The sequence below is a fragment of the Phaseolus vulgaris genome, chromosome 5 (genome assembly GCF_000499845.2).
Source record: "Phaseolus vulgaris cultivar G19833 chromosome 5, P. vulgaris v2.0, whole genome shotgun sequence".
Lineage (NCBI taxonomy): Eukaryota > Viridiplantae > Streptophyta > Magnoliopsida > Fabales > Fabaceae > Phaseolus > Phaseolus vulgaris.
Window position 1 is genome coordinate 8,122,752 of NC_023755.2, and position 27,537 is coordinate 8,150,288.

Consider the following 27,537-nt stretch of genomic DNA (forward strand, 5'->3'; position numbering starts at 1 on the left):
GGAACGTCTTCGTGCGCGACCTCAACCGTCAGCTAGGGACTCCTTCCCACTGATTGCCTGTGAATTCCTGCAAAAAAGAGGACAAAGAGGCGCCCTAGCGGCCGTTTGCACTCCGACGCTCAAGTCAGCCAGCAAGAAACACCAAAACTAATCACCTCCGTCTCTGAGCACCGCGTATGGCACTCTGAAGGTGGTAAGAAATAACTGTGTATATGTGTGTGTGTTGTCTCTTTCAGCAAAAAATATTTCCCCAGTCACTTGTACGTAACCTTGAAGCACGAGCAAGCAACTAGAGAGTTCTCTGGTAAATTTGCCAAAAGTTCCAACCCTTTTTCCAACATTCTCTGCGCTATTTAAACTACCCAAGCATTTAAAGCGCCTTAAAGCGCTTTTAATCACAAACGTAACGCACTCATTAAAGCGCTTAATTAGAAAACGTAGCGCATTTAAGACGTTAAAACGCTCGGGAGCCATTATAGTACCTGAATGCTCGAAAGGGAAACTGTATTGAATAACTTTTAATTACCTGGCACCTGACTAAAGGGTGTTTCTATTCTGGCATGGCTGTCGTACACGTGGAGGGCCTCACGACGCCATGACCCCATCTGGGGGCGCTTCTGCCCACCTGGGGACGTTTCTACGTGTGAGTCCTCCTGCTGGGAGTGCTACTGCGCTAGGGGTGACTTTTTGGGTGCCAACTCATGCCCCCAAGTATCTAGTCACTTACTTTGAGAGCGTATCTGCCTTCCTTTTGTACTCTGCACCCGGTTGCCCTGGGCGTGACTTTCCTCTTGAGTCGTATCTGCCCCACAGGCGTCTCTGGGGCGGCAGGAACACTTCACGAGTCAGGCTGCCCTTCACTGGTACTATTACTATGGCCTTGAAGCCACCTTTTCCTTCTCTTTACCACTGCCCCGTGCTATTGGGACCTGAGGCCTTCCCACGGCGTCGCTCCCTCCATGGTCTTTCCTACCTATGGGTATCGGGGAACCACACCGTGATTACCTTACTTTAGCATTGTTTAATCTGGCGACGCCCTGGTTGGGCGACGCCTTCACCTAGGCGACGCCTTGTCTTGGCGACGCTTCCTCTTGGCGTCTCTCCAACTAGGCGACGCCTCGCGTTGACTTTGACTCCACCGCCGTTGACTTTGACTTTGACTTAGTCAACGCCCGGATACGGGACGGTACACAAGCCCCCCAGTCTTAAGCTGAAGACTTGTCTTCAGCGTAAAGACTAAAGCCTCGCCCACGTCGTCCACGTGCCCTCCTGATGATGTGTCATTCTCTGCTGACTCAGCAATTCTTCGAATTATTGACGTGACATTTTCTGAACCACAGGGGTATTCTTAATGACTGATTGGACATCCCCTGAAATGAGGATGATAACACCTTTTGGTCTACCCTTGATCGCGCGCCACGTGGCCCATCGCGCGGCCATCCTCCAGGGACCTTTGCGTTTCCCTTGGGCAATTGATCCTCTGACGCGTGGCACGATCCCACGACCCTAGGTTAGCGCCTCTCGAGTTGCGAAATGTAACGTTTAAGTTACTCCAAACCCCGCGCTCACCCTACTGTTACATTCATTCACTCTGCAACTCCGCACTGTTCATCGCCTTCAAAACCCCTTTTCTCTGCAATCGCGATTCTCTCCTTGCTGCGCTCGTCTACTGCCTCCATTCCAATAACAAAGGTACGATCTCGAGTATTCACGACTCTTCCCTTTCGTCGCATTATAGGATTCATTGAACTGCCTGGGACTGTTGTTATTCTCGTGTTACTGCATTTCTCCGCTTCTTCTTCCTCTGATTTTTCTCGCGTGGGTGACGCTTCCTGGAGCTCTTTCCCCTTCTTGCCATGGATAAACTTGCTAAACCCTTTTTCCTCTCTTCTTTCTCCAGCTATCTATTTTCACAATGACGTGCGCGAACGCGGAACCTGATTCTTCTCCCACGACCCCCAAGTCCAACTACAAAGCCTTCTACCCCTGGGCCCCCGACGAGCTCCTGAGTGAATGCACCAGCCTGACTTCCTTCCAGGACCTGGAAGCTCACCGGGGGGATCCCCATTTGTACAACATTAATGCCTTCTGCCGCACACACGACGCCAACATATCCGTCCGTCCCGGCAGGCCAGGGGAACCTGTTTGTTTGGACGACAGACCTAGAAAGGGGAAACCCTTCTTCTTCATGTACCAGACCATGTTCAAGCGCGTAGGAGTGCGTCTCCCATTCACTCCCTTCGAACGGGAGCTTCTCACTGAAATCAACACTGCCCCCGCCCAGCTTCATCCCAACAGCTGGGCATTCGTGAGGGGCTTTCAAATTCTTTGTGGATACCTGGGCATCCCCCCTTCTGTAGATATCTTCCTGCATTTCTTCGAGGTGAAGAAACAGGGGAAAAGCTTATGGGTAAGCTTTTCCGGGATCGCAGGCAGGATCCTCCTATCCCTCTTCCAGAATTCTTATAAGAACTGGAAAGGGAAATTCTTCAGGGTGTGCAGCGCCAAGCACGATCCCACAGCTTTGGATGGCTTCCCCCTTTACTGGACGGAGCGCCCTAAATTGCTCAGGGCCAAGACCCAGGAAGAGCTATCTCCCACCGATAGGGAGGTAAGCAAAGCCTTGGCTGGGTTGGGGATCGTTTTTGATACCTTGAAGCTGGTCGCTAGCGAGTACAATGCTCACGCCCTGACCACCTATTTTGGTAAGGGGCTCTTCCCTCATCTTCCTTGTTGTGAACAGCGCGCTATCGAACGTTTGTTTCGCCGGACTCTTATACTCATTTTATATTGTGCTATGTTACTTGCATTTCACGCCTCCATGTGTGTTGTAGTTTTGCATAGCTGCTTTGGTCTTAATTCTTGCTGTTTGGTCTGTCTTGATGTAGGATCGGTGATGGGCGCTTCCAAGAGAATGATGCTGGCGAAGGCAATGAAGGAGGCACGCGCCGCCAAGGCGGGCGCCTCCTCCACCCTCGCTGCTGATCCGGTTCCCCCACCGACTCTGTCGCCGCCTCCTCCAATCACCGCCGAGGCTACCTTGAGTTCACCTCCGTCGTCTCCTCACAGCCTTGCAGTACTTCAGACTCCTCACTCTCCTCTACCCATCGCTGCTGTTCCCCTAGCCGCGGCCTCGTCACCGGCTCCAACCCCCCTTGACAAAGGGAAATGGGTTTTGGAGGTTCTTTCAGATGATGAGGACTCAGAAGGCGTGGCTCCCTTCAGAAGAAGAAAATCTGTGCGGGTTCCTCTTTCGGTAGAGGCGTCGCCCCAGGGAGGGAACCCCTTCATGGATAACCCCCCGAGTGCGACCTCACTCCCCCCCATGACACTCCAAGAGGAAAGGGGCGAAGGCGCCGAATCTGCCCCGCCTCCGCCGCCGACAGAAACCATTGCTTCCCCTGCTTCCGTCGCTGCCGCCCCTGACTTCATCGCCATCCCTCCTCCGATTATGCATCTAATGAGGGCTTCAGCGGCGGGACTCTGCCAGAGGGCACCGACAGGAAGGAAGGCATGCCCTTCTACTTGGGGGCCTTCTTGGCGGTGGCCCTTGAATGGCGCGCCCAGGCCAGAAACGCGGTTATGCAAGCTCAAACTCTCCAGGCCTTGGAAACAAAGGCGACTACTCTGGAGGAGGAAATGAGGACCCTGGGGCGCCAGAATGAAACTTACCAAACCTCTCTGAAACAAGCGCAAGAGTCCAAAGCGGAAATTGAGAGGCAACTGGCAGAGGCATTGGATCTCCAGGCTGGCTTTTTTACTCGTGAAGTCGCCCTCCAAGTCCAGGTAACGGGCCTTCAGGAATTGCTCAAAGCTGATGCAGAAATTCAAAAGGACCTGAAGGACCGTTGCCGTGAGCAGGCTGAGAAGGCAGAGCGGATGGAGGGGGAAATGGCCACGCAGGCCAAAGCTATGGACCTTCTCCGGGCTGACTACGACAAGCTACAGGTCGAGGTCAGTCGACTTCGCGTTGAGAAAGAGGCTCTGGAGAAGCAGGTGACCTCTGGGGATGCTGCCGTTGAGGAGCTGGAGAAGGAGAAGAAGTCCCTTATCCAGGAGATGGCGGGTACTTTCGAGGAGGGGTTCCAGGAGGCTCTGACCCAGGCGTCCTGTGAGAACCCTGGCATCAATATATCGAACTGCGACCCCATGCACCACGTCGTCGACGGGAAGGTCGTGCCTATGGACGTGGATGACTGAGCCGCTGCCCCTCAACCGCCATCTTCACTTTCAAGCTTAATTCCTTTATTCTTTACGCTTGCCTTTGACTTTCTCTGTTCAAACTTGTAATTCTTTGCACTATCCGTACTCTTGCTGCAAATTTGGGTGTTCGTATGATTGCTTTTGTGTCTTTGCCATATACGATTCTGCTTGTGTGATCTTATTCTCATCTTTTGCCTTCTTACGCTTCGGTTGTTCTGTTTGTATCATATTCGTTTCTTTGCTTCGTCAGGCGGCTTTGTATGACCGAGAAAGGTCGCGTGCCAACCCTCACGCCCGTGGAGAGGCTCACCTAGTGACGCCGTACCGTCCACGAGGTGTTTCTAACACCGAAACGGTTCTCTCCCTGATTCTTAGCCCCCGGCGCCCACGCCTAAGGAGAGGCCTGCTACAGTAGTGTCGTATCGTCCCCGGGTGTCTAAAACGTTGAGTGCTTTGGGGGGACTTCGTTCCCTCTATGGTCTTTCCTTCCCATAGGTATCGGGGAACGCCCTGCCAGCGATTCGCTGGCGTTTGGCGGTCTTATCTCCCTCCACAGTCTTTCCTACCTGTGGGTATCGGGGAGGCGACGCTAGTGACTAACTTTGCCTTCTTTGATTTCGTCTCCCTCCACAGTCTTTCCTACCTGTGGGTATCGGGGAGGCGACGCCAGTTGGTATTTGGGTTGGCGACGTCCGCGACGTCTCACGCTGGCATCGCCCTTCACGTCCTTCCGGGCGACGCCTCGGGCGTTACCTTTACTTCGACTTTGACTTTGATTCTTGCCTTGGTCGACGCCTGACGACAGCGAAGAGCTCAAGGTTTTGTCTGTGCCATCCACGTGGCGCTTCTTGTATAGCTGATGGGACGTTTCGTCATTCGACTTGATCCACATGGCGCTGTTTGTATGGTTGATGGGGCATTCAGTCATTCCATTTTCTGACTCCTGCTGTACCCCTGACTCACTTTCGACGGCGCATCGTACCACTGGATATTCTGCTGATACGACGTTTTCTGATTTAATCCAGTGGTGCCAGCGTCATCCTTTCATCTTCTGCCACGTGTATCAATCGTGCGGTGCATCCATTCGCGTCGTTTGGCGCTCTAACCGCTTTATTTAACTCTTTAAACTCTGGAACTATCTTCATCATTTTCTCACTCTTCATAACCTACTTGCGTTCTTTCTTCTTGCACCCTTCCTTCTTGCACCCTTTCTTCTCTGTCGAAGGGTTGTTCTAGCCTTCGCTCCCCTCGCTCAACTCTTGCATTTCTGGCAGTCCTGATCTTGTTAAAGAATGTCGTCTCACGCTGCTTCCTCCAGGGTCCGTCCCAAAGACTTGTACCCTTGGGCTTCGAGTGAACTTCTTGACGAGTGTTCATGCTTACTCTCTACCAGGGCCATAAGGGAGCACAAAGGGGATTCGTGTTCCTATGACCACTGGGCCTTCGCGAGGAGGCATGACGACGACGTCGCTGTGCTCCCTTGCACTCTAGGGGAGCCAGTATGTGGAGACGAACGGGCCAACGAAGGGGTCCCTTTCTTTTACTTTTACCAGGTGGTGTTCAAGACCATCGGGGTGCGCTTACCCTTCTCCTGGTTCGAGAAGGAACTGCTGACGGAGATTAACGTTGCTCCGGCCCAGTTATACCCCAACAGCTGGGCCTTTGTCAAAGCCTTCGATATTCTCTTTGGGTTTCTGGGTTGTGCACCCTCGGTTGACCTCTTTCTTCACTTCTTTGAGGTGAAGAGGCAGAGACACAACCTCTGGGTAACTCTCAGCAATGTACCCGGAAGAGTTCTCTTCACACCCTTTCAAAGCTCGTTCACCGGGTGGAAAGGCCGGTTCTTCAAGATCTGCCGTACTGATCTTGTTCCCGATGCTCTGGATGGGTTTCCGCTGTACTGGGTGAGAGAGGAAAAGGTCCTCAAAGCCAAACCCCTCAAGAATCTGGCTCCAAGTGATCAAATAGCTTGCCGGATTCTTGCTGAGGCAGGAGGTTTTGACTCTGCTACGGTGATCAGCCTAGAGTTCAACGCTGGGACTCTTGAGAAGTACATATGTAAGAACCACTGCCTTAGGAAACCCGGCCTTAGTTACTTTCTAACCGTGCCTGTCTTTCTTCATGGTGTCTCTAACACGTCTTTTCCCCCGGTGCAGGTTCGAAAATAAACCAAGAAAAGAGGACACGACTTACTCGAGCGCTGCGGGCTGGAAAAGGGGCTTCGCCTTCCTCTAGTGATGACTCTGATGAGCGCTGAGAAATGGCTTGTTCGTGTTTTTGCATGATTTGTAGCGTTTGCTCCATTTGTACTGCTCCCATTGTATTGAACATTGCTTGTAACAACAACTTTTCAATGTCATACTTGATTTTTTTTTTTTTTGTAACGCCACTTCACTTTGCATATGCTTCATGTACTGCGCGCTTTCCTTTCGTCCTGTTCTTCCAGCGGTGCATGTCTTCACTTGGGCGACGCCTGCTCAGGGCGACGCCCTTATCTAGGTGGCGCCTTCTTTCTGGGCGACGCCTTCTTTCTTGGCGACGCCATGGCCTAGGCGGTGCATCACATTACTTCAAACAAGGAAAGATAAAGGCTGAAAACCAAGGCACTTCTTTTTCTCAAACTGGTTTTTCCTTTTATTAGGGTGACCTCATTAAAAAACCCCCGAGAGGGAAAAAGAGCGTCCCCTTCAACTAAATTGTTACATACTGCTTACATAAGTCAACTGAAATAAAATTTTAAGTTGGCTGCATTCCAACTGCGCGGGATGGGGCCTCCATCTAAAGTCTCCAGGTTGTACGAACCGTTGCCCTTAGCCTCAGTAACTCTGAAGGGTCCGGTCCACTTGGGAGACAACTTATTCTCCAACTCGTATGGGTGGGCTTTCCTCATCACTAGGTCGCCAACCTGAAACTGTCGCGGCTTTACCTTAGAGCTATATTGCCGCTCTACTCTTCTCTTCGTCGCTTCAGCTTTTATTCTAGCTTCTTCCCTGGCTTCTTCTAGCAGATCCAGGTTTACCCGCCTCTCTTCATTGGACTCCTCCACCACAAAGTTTTGAAAACGTGGTGAGCTTTCATGTATTTCTACTGGAATCATCGCGTCCGACCCGTACACCAAACTGAAGGGCGTCTCCATAGTAGAGGATTGGGGCGTGGTGTGATATGCCCATACAATCCTTGGCACCTCTTCCGCCCACGCCCCTTTGGATTTCTCTAACCTTCTTTTTAACCCCCTCAGCAGAACTCTGTTTGACGACTCTACTTGTCCATTGGTCTGGGGGTGTTCGACCGACGCGAACACTTGTTTGATTCCTACTTCAGCACACAGATTTCTCAACTGCTGACTGGCAAACTGGGTCCCGTTGTCAGATATCAGGCGCCTAGGTACGCCAAAGCGGCACACAATGTTTCTCCACACGAAATGCTATACCTTATGCGCAGTGATCTGTGCCACGGGCTCCGCCTCTATCCACTTAGTGAAGTATTCAATGGCGACGATCAGATACTTCATCTGCCTGATTGCTAGTGGGAAAGGGCCCAGGATGTCAATTCCCCATGTATGGAAAGGCCACGGAAAGTATATAGACCGCAACTCTTCTGGCGGCGCCTTGTGCCAGTCGGCGTGCTTTTGGCATTGCCTACACCGCTGGGCGTGTCATGCGCAGTCCTCTTTCACTGTTGGCCAGAAGAAACCTGCGCGTATTACCTTGGAGGCTAAGGATCTTCCCCCTACGTGGCTCCCGCAGATGCCTTCGTGTAGTTCCGCCATTATCCTGGTGCACTCATCGCCACTGACGCATGTTAGGATAGGGTGGGTGAAACCGTGCCTGAAGAGCACCCCATCCACCAAAGTATATCTTGCGGCATTTCTTTTTACGTTTTTACCCTCTTCAGGGTCCACTGGAAGAGCCCCATCCGCCAGGTATCGCTTATAGGGCGTCATCCAAGTGTCTCCCTTGGACAAAACACATACCTGCATCTGCTCTTCCTCAGGCACACCCGCGAACATGCTGATGCGGGGCACCCTCTGCGTATCTTGGGTCAAAGAGGAATGACTCCTCGGCCTTCCCCTTAATGTATAAATCTGGAGGACATCCACCCTGTTGTCTTCCACGAATCGACGCGGAGCTTTGAGAGTCTCCTGGATCACTGTCCTCTGTCTACCCCCCTTGCCTGAGCTGGCCAGCTTTGCGAGCAGGTCAGCTCTGGCATTCTGCTCCCTCGGGACATGTATCAGCTCAAGAGCGTTGAACGCCCCCTTCAACAACTGGACGTATTTCAGATACGCCGCCATTTGTGGGTCCTTCGCCTGGAACTCACCCGACACCTGCCCCGTAATCAACTGAGAGTCGCTCTTCACCAGGAGGTTCTGTGCGCCCATCTCCTTGGCCAAGAGCATTCCTACTATCAGGGCTTCATATTCTGCCTGATTGTTGCTCGCCTTGAAAGCAAAGCGCAGGGCCTGCTCGATCAGTATGCCGTCGGGTCCCTCCAAGACTATTCCCGCACCGCTCCCTTGTTGGTTTGAAGAGCCATCAACCGAGAGCAGCCACTGCGAACTCGCTTCCACCTCTTGCTCACCTCCGGGCGAAAGCTCTGCTACAAAATCCGCGTACACCTGCCCTTTGATGGATCCTCTAGGCTCGTACTGGATGTCGAATTCTGACAGTTCCACCGCCCAGCGTACCATTCTTCCTGCTACATCAGGTTTCTGCAGCACTTTCTGTATGGGGAGGTTGGTCATCACCACCACCGTGAAGCTGTGGAAGTAATGACGGAGCCTCCTAGCAGAGAACACCACCGCCAGCGCCGCCTTCTCTAGCGCTTGGTACCTCGTCTCAGCCCCCTGTAAGGCCTTGCTTACGAAGTAGATGGGCTTCTGACTGTGGTCCTGCTCTTGGACCAACACGGAACTGATGGCCCGCTCCGTGACAGTAAAATATAACCGGAGGGGCACACCCGCTACCGGCTTGCAGAGGATCGGTGGCGTCGCCAGGTACTCCTTCAACTTAATGAAAGCCGCTTCGCATTCATCAGTCCATGCAAAGCGACTGTTCCTCTTGAGGCACTGGAAGTACGGGTGCCCCTTCTCTCCTCCGGCGGAAACAAACCTCGAGAGCGCCGTCATCCGCCCTGTCAGCTGTTGCACCTCCTTGCACGTCGGGCTCCGCATGGCGATAATAGCCGCACACTTGTCGGGGTTCGCCTCTATCCCCCTCTCGGTGAGCAGAAAACCCAAGAACTTATCGGCCTCTACCCCGAAAACACACTTCTCGGGATTCAACTTGAGGCGGTACTTGGATATTGTGTGGAACAACTCCTCCAGGTCTGCCATGTGCTGCACCCTATTTTGCGACGCCACCACCATGTCGTCTACATAGGCGTACACATTCCTCCCAAGCATTGGCACCAGGACCTTGTCCATTAGCCTCTGGTACGTGGCGCCCGCATTTTTCAGCCCGAAGGGCATCACCTTATAGCAGTAACTGCATGTCTCAGTCATGAATGCAGTCTTGCTCTCGTCTCTTGGGTGCATCTTGATTTGGTTGTACCCTGAAAAGGCGTCCAGGAAACTTAGCACCTTGCTGCCGGACGCACTGTCTACCAAGGCGTCGATGCTGGGCAGCGGATACATGTCCTTTGGGCATGCCTTGTTCAGGTCCGTGAAGTCAACACACATCCTCCACTTTCCGTTCGCCTTTTTCACCAAGACGACATTGGCGAGCCACTCAGGGTACTGAATCTCCCTGATGTGGCCAGCGCTCAGCAGCTTCTGCGTTTCGTCTTTCACCACCTGTTGTCGTTCCTCATTGAACTTTCTCCTTCTCTGACGCACGGGGCGGACCGTGGCGTCCATGCTGAGGTGGTGACACAGGAAATCGGGGTCGATGCCTGGCATATCCGAGGCGGACCATGCGAAGGCGTCCAGGTGGCGTGAAATCACTTCTGCCACCCCCTCCTGTTCTTATGGGCTTAGCGAACTTCCTAACTTGAAAGTCTTGCCGCCAATCTCCCTTTCTACGGCGCTAGCCGCAGGCTGCTCCCTGCTATTATCTTCGACAGGCGCCGCCTCTTCCATGGGCGCCGCCTCTTCCACGGGCGCCGCGTCGTCAGGGCCTCCCTCCATTAGCATATCTGCTTCGGGCATCGCCCTCTCCACTATGACCTCTTCAGGCGTCAGCCCAGTGGGCGTCGCCTCAATCATCGTCGCGTCCACGCTCGGCGGACGTTCATACACCATGAATACGCCTCTCTTCGTTTTCAGGCTGTTTTCATAGCATTTCCTCGCCTCCTCCTGGTCTGACCTGATGACTATCACCCGGCCACTGAGGTCCGGCAGCTTCATCTTCATGTGACGGGTGGAGGACACTGCGCTCAGACGGTTTAACGCCGGTCTGCCCAACAAAATATTGTAGGCGGAATTAGCGTTCACGACGAGGTACCGGATGCTCTCGGTACGGGAGGCCTCTCCGTCTATGAACGTAGTCCTCAACTCCAGGTACCCCCGGACTTCTACCTGGTTATCCCCGAACCCATACAAGCACCCAGTATATGGACTCAACAGATCGGGGGACAGCCGTAACTTATTAAAGGTCGACAGAAACATGACATCTGCCGAACTTCCTTGGTCTACAAGCACTCTGTGCACCTTCCTTCCGGCGGTGACGACTGAGATGACAACGGGGTCGTTGTCGTGGGGTACCACATCTCGGAGGTCTCTTCTTGTGAACACAATATCTGACTCCCATGGCTCCCCCGAGAGCCTCTCTTCGATTGAATTCACCCCCCTCGCGTATTTCTTCCGCTCCGGAAAAACCTCCAGCAATGGTGTGGACCTCGCCAAGCACAGGCATCTCGTGTGCTGGTTCATCTGCCGGCGGCGGCAAGGTGGCGGTCGTTGTGGAATCTGCGACATAGTCTTTCAAAAACCGAGTCCTCACCAGCTCATCTAGCTGGTAGCCCAACGACAGGCAATTATCGATGTGGTGCCCGAAAGCCTCGTGGAATTCACACCAAGAGTCTTTTCGGGGCCCCAACACCTTGTCGGTCTTCGCCGGTCGCCTCAGCCTTTCGGCTATGTTAGGCACGGCGATCAAATCCTTCAACTCAACCACGAAGTTGTACCTCGCCGGTCTCGCTCTTTCTCTAGCGGGGCGATCGCCCCCTGCTGGGCCCCGGGGTTGGGGCTTTCTGGCCTCGTAGGGGCGTCTCGCCTCTGGCTTCTTTCTTCCCGTCGTGGTCTCATTGACCCTGACGGGTTGGGCTCGCGCCGGTCCCCTTGGGCGTGAGGGCACGGTGCTGGTGCGCTTCACACATACCTCCCCTTCAGAAGCAATATGCTCTACCGCCCTACGCCGTAGTTCAGCGAAAGTCCTAGGGCGGTTGCGGATAATGGATTCTCCAAAGGGGCCGGGGCATACGCCTTTCACGAAGGCGTACACGATCATAGGCTCCTCTGTTGTACCAACCTTCACGACCTGGGCCCCGAAGCGATTAATATACTCCTTCAGGGTCTCCCCCTGATACTGCTTCACATCAAACAGATCGTAGGAGACCGGCGGCGGGGCCTTGTTGGCTAAGTACTGTTCCCTGAACAATCGCGACAATTGGCGGAAAGATGTGATATGACCCTCTGGGAGGCTAATGAACCAATCCATAGCCATCCCGGTCAGGGTGCTCATGAAGAGCTTGCACTTGGCAGCATCAGAACCGCCTATCAGGACCATCTGTGTGTGAAATGCGGCCAGGTGCGTCTCTGGGTCCTCCATCCCGGTGAAGATCACCTTGGGTCCCGCGAACGTGTTCGGGATCGCTGCATCTAGGATCTCCTGTGAGAAAGGAGTGGAAAACTCCCTTGGTGGGGAATGGTTCTCCATCTCGTCATGCCCAGGCCGCCTCCTATCGTTTCTCAGGCCCTGGCGCAACTCCTCATTCACACGGTGGAGCTCTTCGTTCCGCTCATGCGAGGCGTCAAGGTCTGCCTGCATGCGTTCCTGCTCCATTTTCGAATCCGCCATGTCCTGCTGCAGCCCCTTCATTATTTCCAGGACCTGCTGCATGGATAGTTCTGCTGGGGCTGCGCGTGCTGTGCTTCGTCTAGTGGGGGCCATTGTCACTCCAACCTCCTTCAACGTTACTGTAACTTGGTAGATTTTCTCGAACTTGTGATGGGACTAATGTTTTATATCGGCCCCACGGTGGGCGCCAAATGTTCCGTCCGGTTGACCGGGACGTCTTCGTGCGCGACCTCAACCGTCAGCTAGGGACTCCTTCCCACTGATTGCCTGTGAATTCCTGCAAAAAAGAGGACAAAGAGGCGCCCTAGCGGCCGTTTGCACTCCGACGCTCAAGTCAGCCAGCAAGAAACACCAAAACTAATCACCTCCGTCTCTGAGCACCGCGTATGGCACTCTGAAGGTGGTAAGAAATAACTGTGTATATGTGTGTGTGTTGTCTCTTTCAGGCAAAAATATTTCCCCAGTCACTTGTACGTAACCTTGAAGCACGAGCAAGCAACTAAAGAGTTCTCTGGTAAATTTGCCAAAAGTTCCAACCCTTTTTCCAACATTCTCTGCGCTATTTAAACTACCCAAGCATTTAAAGCGCCTTAAAGCGCTTTTAATCACAAACGTAACGCCCTCATTAAAGCGCTTAATTAGAAAACGTAGCGCATTTAAGACGTTGAAACGCTCGGGAGCCATTATAGTACCTGAATGCTCGAAAGGGAAACTGTATTGAATAACTTTTAATTACCTGGCACCTGACTAAAGGGTGTTTCTATTCTGGCATGGCTGTCGTACACGTGGAGGGCCTCACGACGTCATGACCCCATCTGGGGGCGCTTCTGCCCACCTGGGGACGTTTCTACGTGTGAGTCCTCCTGCTGGGAGTGCTACTGCGCTAGGGGTGACTTTTTGGGTGCCAACTCATGCCCCCAAGTATCTAGTCACTTACTTTGAGAGCGTATCTACCTTCCTTTTGTACTCTGCACCCGGTTGCCCTGGGCGTGACTTTCCTCTTGAGTCGTATCTGCCCCACAGGCGTCTCAGGGGCGGCAGGAGCACTTCACGAGTCAGGCTGCCCTTCACTGGTACTATTACTATGGCCTTGAAGCCACCTTTTCCTTCTTTTTACCACTGCCCAGTGCTATTGGGACCTGAGGCCTTCCCACGGCGTCGCTCCCTCCATGGTCTTTCCTACCCATGGGTATCGGGGAACCACACCGTGATTACCTTACTTTAGCATTGTTTAATCTGGCGACGCCCTGGTTGGGCGACGCCTTCACCTAGGCAACGCCTTGTCTTGGCGACGCTTCCTCTTGGCGTCTCTCCAACTAGGCGACGCCTCGCGTTGACTTTGACTCCACCGCCGTTGACTTTGACTTTGACTTAGTCAACGCCCGGATACGGGACGGTACACCCTCCTCAGGGAAAAAAGAGTGCCCCCTCCAAACTGCTTTAACAGAAACATTGTAAAGCTCTTCGTGTTTGTTCTTACTTACAAAGTCCTTAACTGTAATATAACTTGAGGTGCGTGGCGTTCCAAGTGCGAGGAATCGCCCCTCCTTCCAACGTTTCTAAGCGGTAGGCGCCGTTCCCGAGCGCCTCGGTTATCCTGAACGGTCCCGTCCACTTAGGCGACAGCTTGTTCTCCATCTCGTACTGGTGGGCCTTCCTCATCACCAGGTCGCCTTCTCTGAACTGTCTTGGCATCACCTTCGAGTTATATCTTCGTTCAATCCTTCTTTTCACTGCCTCAGCCTTCACTCTTGCCTCCTCCCTGACCTCATCCAGCAAATCCAGATTCAGCCTTCTTTTCTCATTCGAGTCTTCCGCTACAAAGTTCTGGAATCTCGGCGAGCTCTCTTGGATTTCCACTAGAATCATTGCGTCGCATCCATAGACCAGGCTGAATGGGGTCTCATGGGTTCCTGACTGCTCAGTGGTGTGGTACGCCCAGACTATACGGGGTACCTCCTCAGCCCAGCTTCCTTTGGCTTTCTCTAGCCTTCTCTTCAAACCTCTCAGCAACACCCGATTGGCTGACTCTACTTGGCCATTCGTCTGAGGGTGCTCGACGGATGCAAACACTTGTTGAATTCCCACCCCTTCGCACAGCTTCTTCAACAGGTGACTTGCAAACTGAGTCCCATTGTCCGACACCAGGCGCTTGGGCACACCAAACCGGCACACAATGTTCTTCCACACGAAACCCTCGATCTTGTGTGCGGTGATCTGGGCCACTGGTTCTGCTTCGATCCACTTGGTGAAATATTCAATCGCCACCACCAAGTACTTCATCTGCCTGATCGCCAGCGGGAATGGTCCTAGGATGTCGATTCCCCATGTATGAAACGGCCAAGGGCTGTAAATCGACTTCAACTCCTCGGGAGGCGCCTTGTGCCAATCGGCGTGCTGTTGGCATTGCTTGCAGCATTGCGCATACTTCTTGCAGTCTTCTCTCATTGTTAGCCAGTAGTAACTTGCACGGAGAGTCCTTGCGGCCAGAGCTCGACCCCCGACGTGGCTTCCGCATATCCCTTCATGGAGCTCTGCCATAATTCTTGTACATTTCTCGCCATGCACACATTCCAGGAGTGGGTGAGTGAACCCAAACCTATACAGCTCGCCATCAATCATTGTGAACTTGCTAGAATTCTTCTTTATCTTCCTAGCCTCTGTCGGATCCAGCGGGAGAAGGCCATCCGCCAGGCATCGCTTGTACTGCGTTACCCAGGTGTCTGGCTCATGCGTAGCGCAGACCTGCATCATGTTTACCCTCTCCCCCCGACATGCTCTTATTCTCGGCGATCTCAAGGTTTCTTGAGTCAAAGACCTGTGACTCCTTGCCGCTTTCTCCGTCGATTTGCTTATCTGCAGAACCAGGTGATCTGCCACAAATGCTCTAGGCGTCTTCAGAGTTTCTTGAATCACCGTCCTCTGCCTACCCCCCTTGCCCGAACTGGCGAGCTTAGCTAGCAAGTCAGCTCGGGCATTCTGCTCCCTGGGCACATGCACCACTTCAAAGGAGACAAAGGAACTCTTCAATTCCTGTACATACTCCAGGTGATCCTGCCTGTTGACCAGAGCGTTGAAGCTTGCCTCGTCAAACTTGGATCGACGTGTGCACCGCGTCAACCTCCGTCCTTCGTCACGATCCACCTCAAGAACCTGCAAAAGAACAGAGCGGCGCCGCTGCGGCCGATCACACTCCAACGCCCAAGTCAGTGACCGAACCACCAAATACTAAGAGCAACACTCAAGAACTCTCTCAAGGAACCGTGAACCAGTTCTCTCTCAGTATACTCAAGAACTCGCAAGCGTAAAGAAGACAATCTGAACGTGCGTACCTCAGAAGTTCGTTGGGAAACCCTTATATACCTGGGCACTTTCTCTCTCCTGGCAGTTACACACCTGGACACGTGGCTCGCATCCAGTCGTACACGTGCCATCATCTGGAGCCTCCTTGACTTGGGCGCTGCTTCTGACTCTCCTTTGGCTAAGTTACTTATGCATGATACTGCTCAGAGCATAGCTGTCCTGGAGTGCGATCTCTACTGGATTGGCGAGTTAGGTTGCCTTTGTACACCTTCCCTGTGGTCTCGCCGGCCGCCTTCATAATCTGTACCGCCTTCATCTTCGGCGATGTGCTTGCTCCGGCGATCTCTAATCACTTGGTCGCCTGAGTTTACATCTGGCGACTTCATCTTTAACCCGGTGACCGCCGGTTCTGGTACGCTGGAGATCGGAGCACGCCAACTTAATAACTGGCGATTTCACAAGCCCCCCGACTCCCTTCCCTTCTGCCAACCTGGCGTCTCGTCAACACGCCTATACCGTAGCTTGATGCCACGTCATCACTCCCGACTACCAGGGTGGTACACAAGCCCCCCAGTCTTAAGCGAAGACTTGTCCGGCGAAAAGACTAAAGGAGTCACGTCAACACCGATCTACGTGGCGTTGGCGCAGAATTCCAAGCGGTTGTACTTTCTGCTTTCCTGACGCTCCACCAAATACTCCTCCCATCGCTCGACACGTGGCTTCATCAACGGTTACCTTCAATTGCCGTTTGCGCTTCCCAAACCCATTTCGAAAAACCCTTAAACCCATTTTACTTCACTGTTCCATCACTTTCTTCGTATTCTCAGACGCTTCAACTTTCTTCTGCAAAAGCTCTCGACGTTCTTCAACCTCCAGGATCATCAACTCCCTTCATCGTTCCTCCGATCATAAAAAGGTACTTCCTTTACTTCTTCTGCTGGTTTTTCCTGCATTTTGACCGATTCGCATCATCCTTTAACTGTCTTGTGCATACGCTGTGGGCCGTTTTCTCTGTTTCTCCTTTCTCGTAACTTAGGGCTTCGTTACAACGAACCTTCGTTCGTTCGTTTTTCACCCTTCTTCCACGATCGAGTCAGCCTCCGCGAACCCTGATCACCTTTTCTTTTCTTCTTCCTTTGCAGATGGCTCGCTCAAAGATTACCCCAAATCCTCCTCCCTCGTCTCGAAACCCTTCGTCTCAAGCACACGACCAATCGCGAGCACCTGGTGCTTCTTCTTCTCAGGCTGAGAGGCCTGCACCCTCTCGCTCTAACCTGGCTCAGGCCACTCCCCCTGTCATCGGAGGAGCCTCTGTTCCCTCCCCAGACTTTAAAAAACTGTACCCCTGGGCCACCTCGACTTTGTTGAAGGAAACATCTTCTGTAAACTCTGCTGGGGCAGTTCTTCGTTTAAAGAAAGGGGACGAGCCTCACCTATCATTCCACAAGGAGCACGACAAGAAGATGATGGTGCTACCTTGCTCTCCCGACATGCCGGTGTGCGTTGACGACAAGGGGAACACCGGCGGGTTGTTCTGCCTCATATACACCACTCTGTTCAAGAAGGTGAAACTTAGGTTTCCCTTCACTCGCTTTGAAAGGGAGCTTCTTACCGAGCTCGACATTGCCGCCGCCCAGCTCCATCCCAACAGCTGGGCGTTCGTGCGGGCGTTCCAGATTATGTGCGACCACTTGGGGCTGCCAGCATCAGTGGACGTCTTCCTCTTTCTTTTTGAAGCCAAGCACCCAGGAGATCGCCTATGGGTGAGCTTGAACGGGATTGCTGGGAGGTCGATCCTCTCTATCTTCCAGCAATCCTACAAAGACTGGAAGGGCAAGTTCGTCCAGGTGCGCCCCGATGACAAGGACGCTTCTCTGCTCGATGGTTTCCCCTTGTATTGGGTAAACAAGGGGAACAAAGAGTCCAAAGGCAGCTTCAGGAGGCCAAGAAGTCCTGATAGCATGGGTGCCTTGGACAAAGACCTATGCTTCTTCTGGAAGAGTGTGGCAGATGCCAACATTACCTTCCTCACTACCACACTCATCTCCTACGAGTTCTTCGAAGATCAACTCGAAGTTCGCATAGGTTAGAACTCACTTCAACGTTTAAGTCTTTACTTTGGCATTATCTCTGTTAACTGTTTCTGGGCGTCTTGTGCGTTGTGCACAAGACTTTGGTTTTATTTTCTGCACCACTGATCTGCTTTCTGCTGCATACTGACTTATGCATTTACTCTTCTCTCTGAGCTAACCCATGCATCTTTGCTTTATGCAGATCGTATGTTGGGCCAGGGCAAACTTGCTGAGCTGAGGGCGCTCGCCCGAACCCACGGGTTGGCATCGGGTTCCCAGACCGTGCCAAACTCATTGGTGGAGATCGCCGCTGCGCAGGGCAGATCGCCACCTAAAGGCCCAACTCCTCCCGAGGCCCAACCTGCCAACCAACGCAAGAAGCTTATCCTCAGGAAACCAAAGAGGAAAGCCCCCCAAGTAGTCCATGAGGAAGAAGAAGAAGATGATGAGGCGACGGAAGATGGCCTTGTCACCAAGAGGAAGAGGGTGGCGCCCTCTTCACCATCTGCTCCGCCCCCTCTTCCAACATCAACACCGCCATCCACACCCGCTCCGCCTCCAACATTGCTTCCTCCACCAGCTCCCGCCTCGCCAGTCCAAGCGATTCCATTGGTGTGGTTGAGGCCGCCGAAGCCAACTTCTTGGAGAACCCCCCGAGCGCCTCCACGCCTTATGTATCAGCTGGAGGGGGTCCTCCTTCAAATGCCTCAACCGCAAACGTTGCACCAATCGGGGATGAGGGTGCCCACAATTCTCCGATCCTCATCACCGAATCCCCGACGTCGCCACCACGCCAAGGAGCACTTACTGAGCAACCAACTCAAGAAGGTGGCGGCGAAAATCAACAACAAGCCCCTCCTGCGCCTCCACAAGCAAACCTCTCTCTTGAGGTCAAAAGGGTATGGGAGCCCTTTTCAGCAAAACTGAAGATGATGGCGGAGGATTTTCCCTCCATCATCTCTAAAGCTGTGGAGAGTTCCACCAGGAAGCTCCAGGATGACCTCTTCGCCCTTTGAACTGAGAACAGCACTATAAGGATTGAGGCGGAGAAGTTATCCTGCAATCTGACACTCGCCGAGATTGAACACTCCCGAGTAGAAGATGCCATGAGCACCGAGCTCCGGGTGGCGCGCAAGGAGGCCACCGATCTCCGCCATAAGGTGCAGCTCTTGGCTCAAGAGAAGATTGTGATGGAGAGCAAGCTAGTGCCTTATCGCGTCAAAGTGGCTGACCTGGAGGCCTTGATCAAAGCTGATGCCGCCAAGGTAAAGAAGCTCGAACAAAGGTCAGCCGATCGGGAGGTCTTCCTGGGGACGGTGGAAAAAGAAAGAGACGACACCATGGCTAAGCTTGCTGAAGCCAATTAAGAAAAAGGGAAGATCGCCGCTGAACTGGGCCAGGTGCAGGCAGAATCCAAGAAGGTTGCTGAAGACCTTCTTCAAGCTCAGGCAACCATCGAAGAACTCAAGAAGCAAGCTGAAGAGCTGAAGCAGCAGAACGAGGGGCTGAAGAAACAGATCGAAGAACTTGACTTGAGCTCTGCCCAGATTCTTGCTGTTGGATTCGAGGCCGCCCGGGAACAGTTCGCCTGCTTGTTCCCCGATCTAGATCTTACCATGGTGTGTCTCAACAACGAGGTGGTGGACGGGAAGGTTGTTCCTGCTGAAGACTGATTGATTTCCTCCATCCACTACCTTTATGCTTTCTCCTTACACACGATTGTAATAAACTTTCTATCTTTCTGTACATGTGCCTGGAACTGATATTTACTTAATGATAAAGTCCTTGTACTTCTTCTTACAACTTCTTTGGCTGCTTTAACTTTCCTCGCACAATCTATTTCAAAGAAATTAACTTAGTAATTTCGTAAGCGCAAACATATACTTAACTGCTTCGAACCGCCGATCTTCGAATAAAACACTCTAACAGCTTGTAACCTCAAGGTAATGAACCTTAGCGCGAAATCGCTCTTCAAATAACGAACTTCAACTCAACTAATGGCTTAAGACACCGCTCACCCGATCTGCTTCATCAAAACGGGTCTTTGACTTTCTTGCCATTGCTTGAACTTTTCCTGGTCGCCAAAGACTCTTGGCGATATCAGCTTTTTCCTGCCTTCATAACTTGGCCATTGTTCCTTCATCTGGGGGTAGAGGCGCCTTTCGGATCCTTCTCTACCTCCTTGAGCTTCAGAACAAGAGACCGGGTGACTAGGCGTTCTCTTCGAACCTACCTTAGCCACCCTCCAAACTTCTTCCACCCTTTACACCATACCTGAACTCGTTCGAGACGAGAAGGATTTTATCTTGCCTGAACTCGCTCATCGGCGAGAAGGTCTTTAACTTGCCTGAACTCGCTCATAGGCGAGAAGGTCTTTAACTCGCCTGAACTCGCTTATAGGCGAGAAGGTCTTTAACTCGTGCCTCTACATTGCCCCAGGGGTTACATCTCCTCTCCCCCAGAAACACTGAGGACTTTTCGCCGGTGCCTCTACATTGCCCCAGGGGTTACATCTTCTCCCCCCCATAAACACTGAGGACTTTTCACTGGTGCCTCTACATTGCCCCAGGGGTTACATCTTCTCCCCCCAGAAACACTGAGGACTTTTCACTCTTCCTCGCCTGCACTCGCTCGACGGCGAGGAGGTCTTTATCTCGCCTCAGAACGCGCGAGGGCGTTGAGGTCTTTTAACTGGTGCCTCCGATCGCCGAAAGACGATGAGGACTTTAACTTTAACTGGTGCCTCCGATCGCCGAAAGACGATGAGGACTTTAACTTTAACTGGTGCCTCCGATCGCCGAAAGACGATGAGGACTTAAAAACTTTTTAGAAAGCATGCAATATATCTTTACTTGCCTTAAATCACATATAAGTGACAATGTCTTTCTTCAAAACTTTCTGAAAACAACAAGCATGCAATCTAAAACAACTTTAAACTTCGAAAACTCTTCTTTATTGGGTGGCCTCATTAAAAACCCTCCTTAGGAAAAAAAGAGTGCCCCCTTCAAACTGTTTTAACAGAGACATCGTAATATAACTTCGTGTTTGTCTTTACTTACAAAGTTCTCAACTGTAATATAACTTGAGGTGTGTGGCGTTCCAGGTGCGAGGAATCGCCCCTCCTTCCAATGTCTCTAAGCGGTAGGCGCCGTTCCCGAGCGCCTCGGTTATTCTGAACGGCCCCGTCCACTTGGGCGACAGCTTATTCTCCATCTCGTACTGGTGGGCTTTCCTCATCACCAGGTCGCCTTCTCTGAACTGCCTCGACATCACCTTCGAGTTATATCTTCGTTCAATCCTTCTCTTCACCGCCTCAGCTTTTAATCTCGCCTCTTCCCTGACCTCATCCAGTAGATCCAGGTTCAACCTTCTCTCCTCATTCGAGTCTTCCTCCACGAAGTTTTGGAATCTCGGCGAGCTCTCCTGGATCTCCACTGGAATCATTGCGTCACACCCATAGACCAAGCTGAACGGGGTCTCATGGGTTCCTGACTGCTCGGTGGTGTGGTACGCCCAGACTATGCGGGGTACCTCCTCAGCCCAGCTTCCTTTGGCTTTCTCTAGCCTTCTCTTCAAACCTCTCAGCAACACCCGATTGGCTGACTCTACTTGGCCATTCGTCTGAGGGTGCTCGACGGATGCAAACACTTGTTGAATTCTCACCCCTTCGCACAGCTTCTTCAACAGGTGACTTGCAAACTGAGTCCCATTGTCCGACACCAGGCGCTTGGGCACACCAAACCGGCACACAATGTTCTTCCACACGAAACCTTCGATCTTGTGTGCGGTGATCTGGGCCACTGGTTCCGCTTCGATCCACTTGGTGAAATATTCAATCGCCACCACCAAGTATTTTATCTGCCTGATCGCCAGCGGGAATGGTCCCAGGATGTCGATTCCCCACGTATGAAACGGCCAGGGGCTGTAGATCGACTTCAACTCCTCGGGAGGCGCCTTGTGCCAATCGGCGTGCTGTTGGCATTGTTTGCAACACTGCGCATACTTCTTGCAATCTTCTCTCATTGTTGGCCAGTAGTAACCTGCACGGAGAGTCCTTGCGGCCAGAGCTCGACCCCCGACGTGGCTTCCGCATATCCCTTCATGGAGCTCTGCCATAATTCTCGTACATTTCTCGCCATGCACACATTCCATGAGTGGGTGAGTGAACCCAAACCTGTACAGATCGCCATCAATCATGGTGAACTTGCTAGAATTCTTCTTTACCTTCCTAGCCTCTGTCGGATCCAGCGGGAGAAGGCCATCTGCCAGGCACCGCTTGTACTGTGTTATCCAGGTGTCTGGCTCATGGGTCGTACAGACCTGCGTCATGTTCACCCTCTCCCCCCGACATGCTCTTATTCTTGGCGACCTCAAGGTCTCTTGTGTCAGGGATCTGTGACTCCTCGCCGCTTTCTGCGTCGACTTGCTTATCTGAAGAACAAGGTGATCTGCCACAAATGCTCTCGGCGTCTTCAGAGTTTCTTGAATCACTGTCCTCTGCCTACCCCCCTTGCCTGAACTGGCGAGCTTAGCCAGCAAGTCAGCTCGGGCATTCTGCTCTCTGGGCACATGCACCACTTCAAAGGAGGCAAAGGAACTCTTCAATTCCTGCACATACTCCAGGTAAGCCGCCATTTGTGGATCTTTGGCCTGGAACTCGCCTGTTACTTGCCCCGTGACTAGCAGTGAGTCACTCTTTGCCATCAGCACCCTAGCTCCCATCTCTTTGGCCAGCAAAATTCCGGCGATCAGCGCCTCATACTCAGCTTGATTGTTGTTGGCTTTGAAGGCAAACCTCAAGGATTGTTCGATCAGCACGCCGTTTGGTCCCTCCAAGATTACTCCAGCACCGCTACCCTGCTGGTTCGACGATCCATCCACTGAGAGCACCCAACGAAAGTCGTCCCCTTCAACTCCTGTCGCCTCAGATGAGAGCTTGACCACGAAATCTGCAAAGATCTACCCCTTAATCGGACCTCGGGGTTCATATTTAATGTCAAACTCTGACAGCTCCACTGCCCACTTTACCATCCTTCCCGCAACGTCGGGCTTCTTCAAGACCTTCGGATGGGCAGGTCAGTCATCACCAGTATCGTGAAGCTATGGAAATAGTGGCGCAACCTCCTCGCCGAAAATACCACAGCCAGCGCAGCCTTCTCCAGGGCCTGATATCTCGTTTCTGGGCCCTGCAGCACCTTACTAACAAAATAAATAGGCTTTTGAGCCTGATCTTGGTCCTGGGCGAGCACCGCACTTACCGCCCTCTCAGTTACAGCAAAATACAACCTGAGAGGGGTTCCCACCAGCGGTTTGCACAAAACCGGCGGGCTCGCCAGATACTCCTTCAGCTTGACGAAGGCTTCCTCACACTCCTTCGTCCAGGCAAACTTGTTATTCCTCCTCAAGCACTGAAAATATGGGTGGCCCTTCTCTCCGCTAGCTGACACGAAGCGGGATAGGGCGGCCATCCGACCTGTGAGCTGTTGTACTTCCTTCACAGTGGCCGGGCTCCTCATCGCCAAGATGGCGGCACACTTGTCCGGGTTGGCCTCTATCCCTCTTTCAGTTAAGAGAAATCCCAGGAACTTTCCAGCCTCCACGCCAAAGATGCATTTCTCTGGATTCAGCTTCAACTTGAACTTGGCGATCGTCGTGAACAATTCCTCCAAGTCTGCAACGTGCTTGCTTTTTTCTGGCGAGGTCACGACCATGTCATCTACGTACGCTTGCACATTCCTTCCCAGCATCGGTGCAAGTACTCGATCCATCAACCTCTGGTAAGTGGCCCCCACGTTCTTCAGCCCAAACGGCATCACCTTGTAGCAGTAGCACGATCTCTCGGTCATGAAGGCAGTCTTCTCTTCATCCATGGGATGCATCTTGATCTGGTTATACCCCGAGAAGGCATCCAGGAAGCTCAACAACTTACACCCTGCAGCACTATCCACCAGGGCATCTATGCTTGGTAAAGGATATGAGTCCTTTGGACAAGCCTTATTCAGATCAGTGAAATCGACGCACATGCGCCATTTCCCATTACTCTTCTTCACCAGTACGACATTTGCCAGCCATTCAGGGTACTGGACTTCCCTGATGTGGCCTGCAGCGAGGAGCTTCTGGGTTTCGTCCTTGATCGCCTGCCTCCTCTCCTCGTTGAACTTTCTCCTCCTTTGTCGCACTGGTCTCACCAAGTTGTCCATCGCCAAATGATGGCACAAGAAATCGGGATCGATCCCGGGCATGTCCGAAGCGGACCATGCAAACGCATCCAGATGCCGGTCTATCACCTTGGCGATCTGGTCCTGGAGCTCGACCTCCAGGGATCTTCCCAGCTTGAAGATCTTTCCTCCGATCTCTCTCTCGAGCCACTGCTCGACGGGTTTTGGCCTGGTCTCTCTGGCGATCACCGCCTTGGCGATTCCCAGCTCTCTCGCTTCCTCAGGGCGATTCCTCGCCTCTTTTTCCTCCAGACCAGCGTTCCCCTCCCCCAGCTCAGCATCCACCATCACCACGTCTCTTCCGGCGGTCTCTTTCATTACCGTCGATCTGGGCTTCACACCAGGAGGCGGGGTGGTTGTCACGTAACTCACCGATCTCTTGTTTTTCAGGCTATTCTCATAGCACTTCTTCGCTTCTTTCTGATCCGATTTGATGGTGATCACCACCCCCTCCATAGACGGCAACTTCACCTTCATGTGCCGGGTCGACGGTATAGCGCCTATCCTGTTGAGCGTGGGTCTTCCCAACAGGATGTTGTATGCTGAAGGAGCGTTTACAACAAGGTATTTGATTTTCTCCGTTCTCGAACCCGCCTCATCTGTAAACGTAGCCCTCAATTCTATGTACCCCCTGACCTCCACCTGGTCACCAGCGAAACCGTACAAACACCCTCCATAGGGCCTCAGCTGGTCAATGGGTAGCTCCAACTGTGTGAAAGTCGGCTAGAACATCACGTCTGCCAAGCTTCCTTGGTCCACCAGAACCCTGAGGACCTTTCTTCCTGCTGTGATCAACGAGATGACTATGGGATCGTTGTCATGAGGCACAACGTCCCGAAGATCTTGCTTGGTGAATGTAATGTCCACTTCCGGCGAGTGGTCTTCAAACATATCCACCGTCATCACAGACCTCGCGTACCTCTTCCTCTGTGATGCGGTGCATCCACCACCCGAGAAACCCCCTGCAATGGTGTGGATTTCCTCGTGTGTAGGCCTCTCGTGCTGCTGAGCCTCAGCACCTGCTGGTTGGGAGCTCGACGCGCCCCCCGTCCTCCTATCCAGCAAATAGTCGTTTAGGAACCCACTCTTAACCAAATCGTCGAGCTGGTATCCTAAAGCCAAGCACGAGTCTAAGGTGTGGCCAAAACCTTGGTGAAACTCACACCAGGCGTCTGGCTTTGGTCCCAGCACCTTGTCGCCCACCTTCTCGGGCGCTTTCAGCCTAGCAGATATGTTGGGAATGGCGATCAGGTCCGCCAGTCCCATGACAAACTTGTGCTTAGGCGGGCGATTGTACTCCCGGCGTGCTGGTTGCGGGCGCCCTTGGCCCCTGCCCTTGTTCTTCCTTGGATCATAAGGATGGCGAGTCCTCTGATCCCTTCTGGTCGCCGCTGTCTCCAGCACCCTCTGCGGCTGGATCCTGGTTTGGGCGCGTGGCCTAGCGGGAGCCACGCTCCCTCTCTTCTCGGCGACTTCGCTCTCATCGGCGATGTGGGCCATCGCAAGTCGCCTAACCTCAGCAAACGTGGCAGGGTGAGCCCTGATCAATGCTTCGCAAAATGGTCCCGGCAGCACGCCCTTCTTAAATGCGTAGACCAGCATTTCTTCATCTTTGGCCGGCGACCTGACCATCTGCGCCCCAAAGCGGTTCAGGTAGTCCTTGAGGGACTCTCCCTGATACTGCCTTATATCAAACAAATCATAAGACACCCTGGGCCGTGCCTTATTCATGATGTACTGCTCGACGAAAATCTTTGAAAATTGTTGGAAGTTGGTTATGTGACCGGTAGGCAGGCTCACAAACCATTCCAGCGCCGTTCCCTGGAGTGTGCTCACGAACATCTTGCAGTACACGGCGTCTGATCCTCCTGACAGCATCATCTGCGTATGGAACGTGGTGAGATGAGCCTCAGGATCTTCCACGCCGGTAAAAACAGCCTTAACAGGTACCACATTCGTAGGAATAGGCGTGTCAGTAATCGCCTGAGCGAAAGGCATAGGAAAAACACGAGGCGGCGTTGACGGCGCGACCTCTTCAGCAATAGGACGCCCTCGTTGCTCCTGAAGAGCTTGACGCAGCTCTTCAGTCACTTTCCTAAGCTCATCATTCCTGGCCCGAGAGGCGACCAGGTCCTCATGCATTCTCGCCTGTTCTATGCGCGAGGCTTCCACATTCGCCTGCAACGAACGCAAAATCTCCACCATCTGCGCCATAGTCATGGCGCCGGCGCCTTCAGCAGCAACGGGCGCAACTGGACTTGAACGGTTGCTTCTCATTTTTCTCATGAAAACTCAGCAAATCACAGAGAGTAATGAACAACATTTCCTTCAGCGACGATCGATTCAGCGATCAATCGGTCAGAACTTCGCGAAACTTCGCAAGAAACCACAAGAACACAGCGAACCTCCACAGAAACCTGCAACTCCGCCAGAAACCACCGCTTCTTCCTCGAAAAACCAAACAAGCCAAAGAACTCAAATCTTCACCGAACAAATCTCGCGTAAGCAGCAAAAAACTTCACTTCACCGAACAAAAACCCGAACGAACGGTAGAAAACGCGAAATCACCGAACAAAACTAGATGAACAGCGAACAACGGTTGCACCAGCACACAACCACACAGAAAATTGCGAAAACCTCCAAGAACTCACGCTGTGGATGGGAACAGGTTTTACACGGCCCCACGGTGGGCGCCTGATGATCCTGCCTGTTGACCCTTATATACCTGGGCACTTTCTCTCTCCTGGCAGTTACACACCTGGACACGTGGCTCGCATCCAGTCGTACACGTGCCATCATCTGGAGCCTCCTTGACTTGGGCGCTGCTTCTGACTCTCCTTTGGCTAACTTACTTATGCATGATACTGCTCAGTGCATAGCTGTCCTGGAGTGCGATCTCTACTGGATTGGCGAGTTAGGGTGCCTTCGTACACCTTCCCTGTGGTCTCGTCGGCCGCCTTCATAATCTGTACCGCCTTCATCTTCGGCGATGTGCTTGCTCCGGCGATCTCTAATCACTTGGTCGCCTGAGTTTACATCTGGCGACTTCATCTTTAACCCGGTGACTGCCGGTTCTGGTACGCTGGAGATCGGAGCACGCCAACTTAATAACTGGCGATTTCACAAGCCCCCCGACTCCCTTCCCTTCTGCCAACCTGGCGTCTCGTCAACACGCCTATACCGTAGCTTGATGCCACGTCATCACTCCCGACTACCAGGGCGGTACAAGAAGGATACCATAACCCAGCAAATGATGTTCCTTTGAGATATTTCAGAATTCTTTTTGAAACTTTGAAGTGTGACTCCTTTGGATTTGCTTGATATCTAACACATAGACACACCGCAAACATGATGTCCGGCCTACTAGCTGTTAGATATAGCAAGGAGCCAATCAATTCTATATATTTGGTTTGATCTACACTTTTTCCAACAGAATCAACATCCATGTAGCAGCTTGATGGCATTGGAGTGCTTGCTTCTTTGCAACTTTCCATTTCAAATTTCTTGAGAATCTCTTTGCAATACTTTGATTGACATAGAAAGATCCCATCCTTTGTTTGCTTAACCTGCAATCCAAGAAAGAAAGACAATTCTCCCATCATAGACATTTCAAACAAACCTTTCATTGCAGCCACAAATTCTTCACACAACCTATCTTGTGTAGCACCAAAGATGATGTCATCAACATAGATTTGCACAAAAATTATTTCTGAATTTGACTTT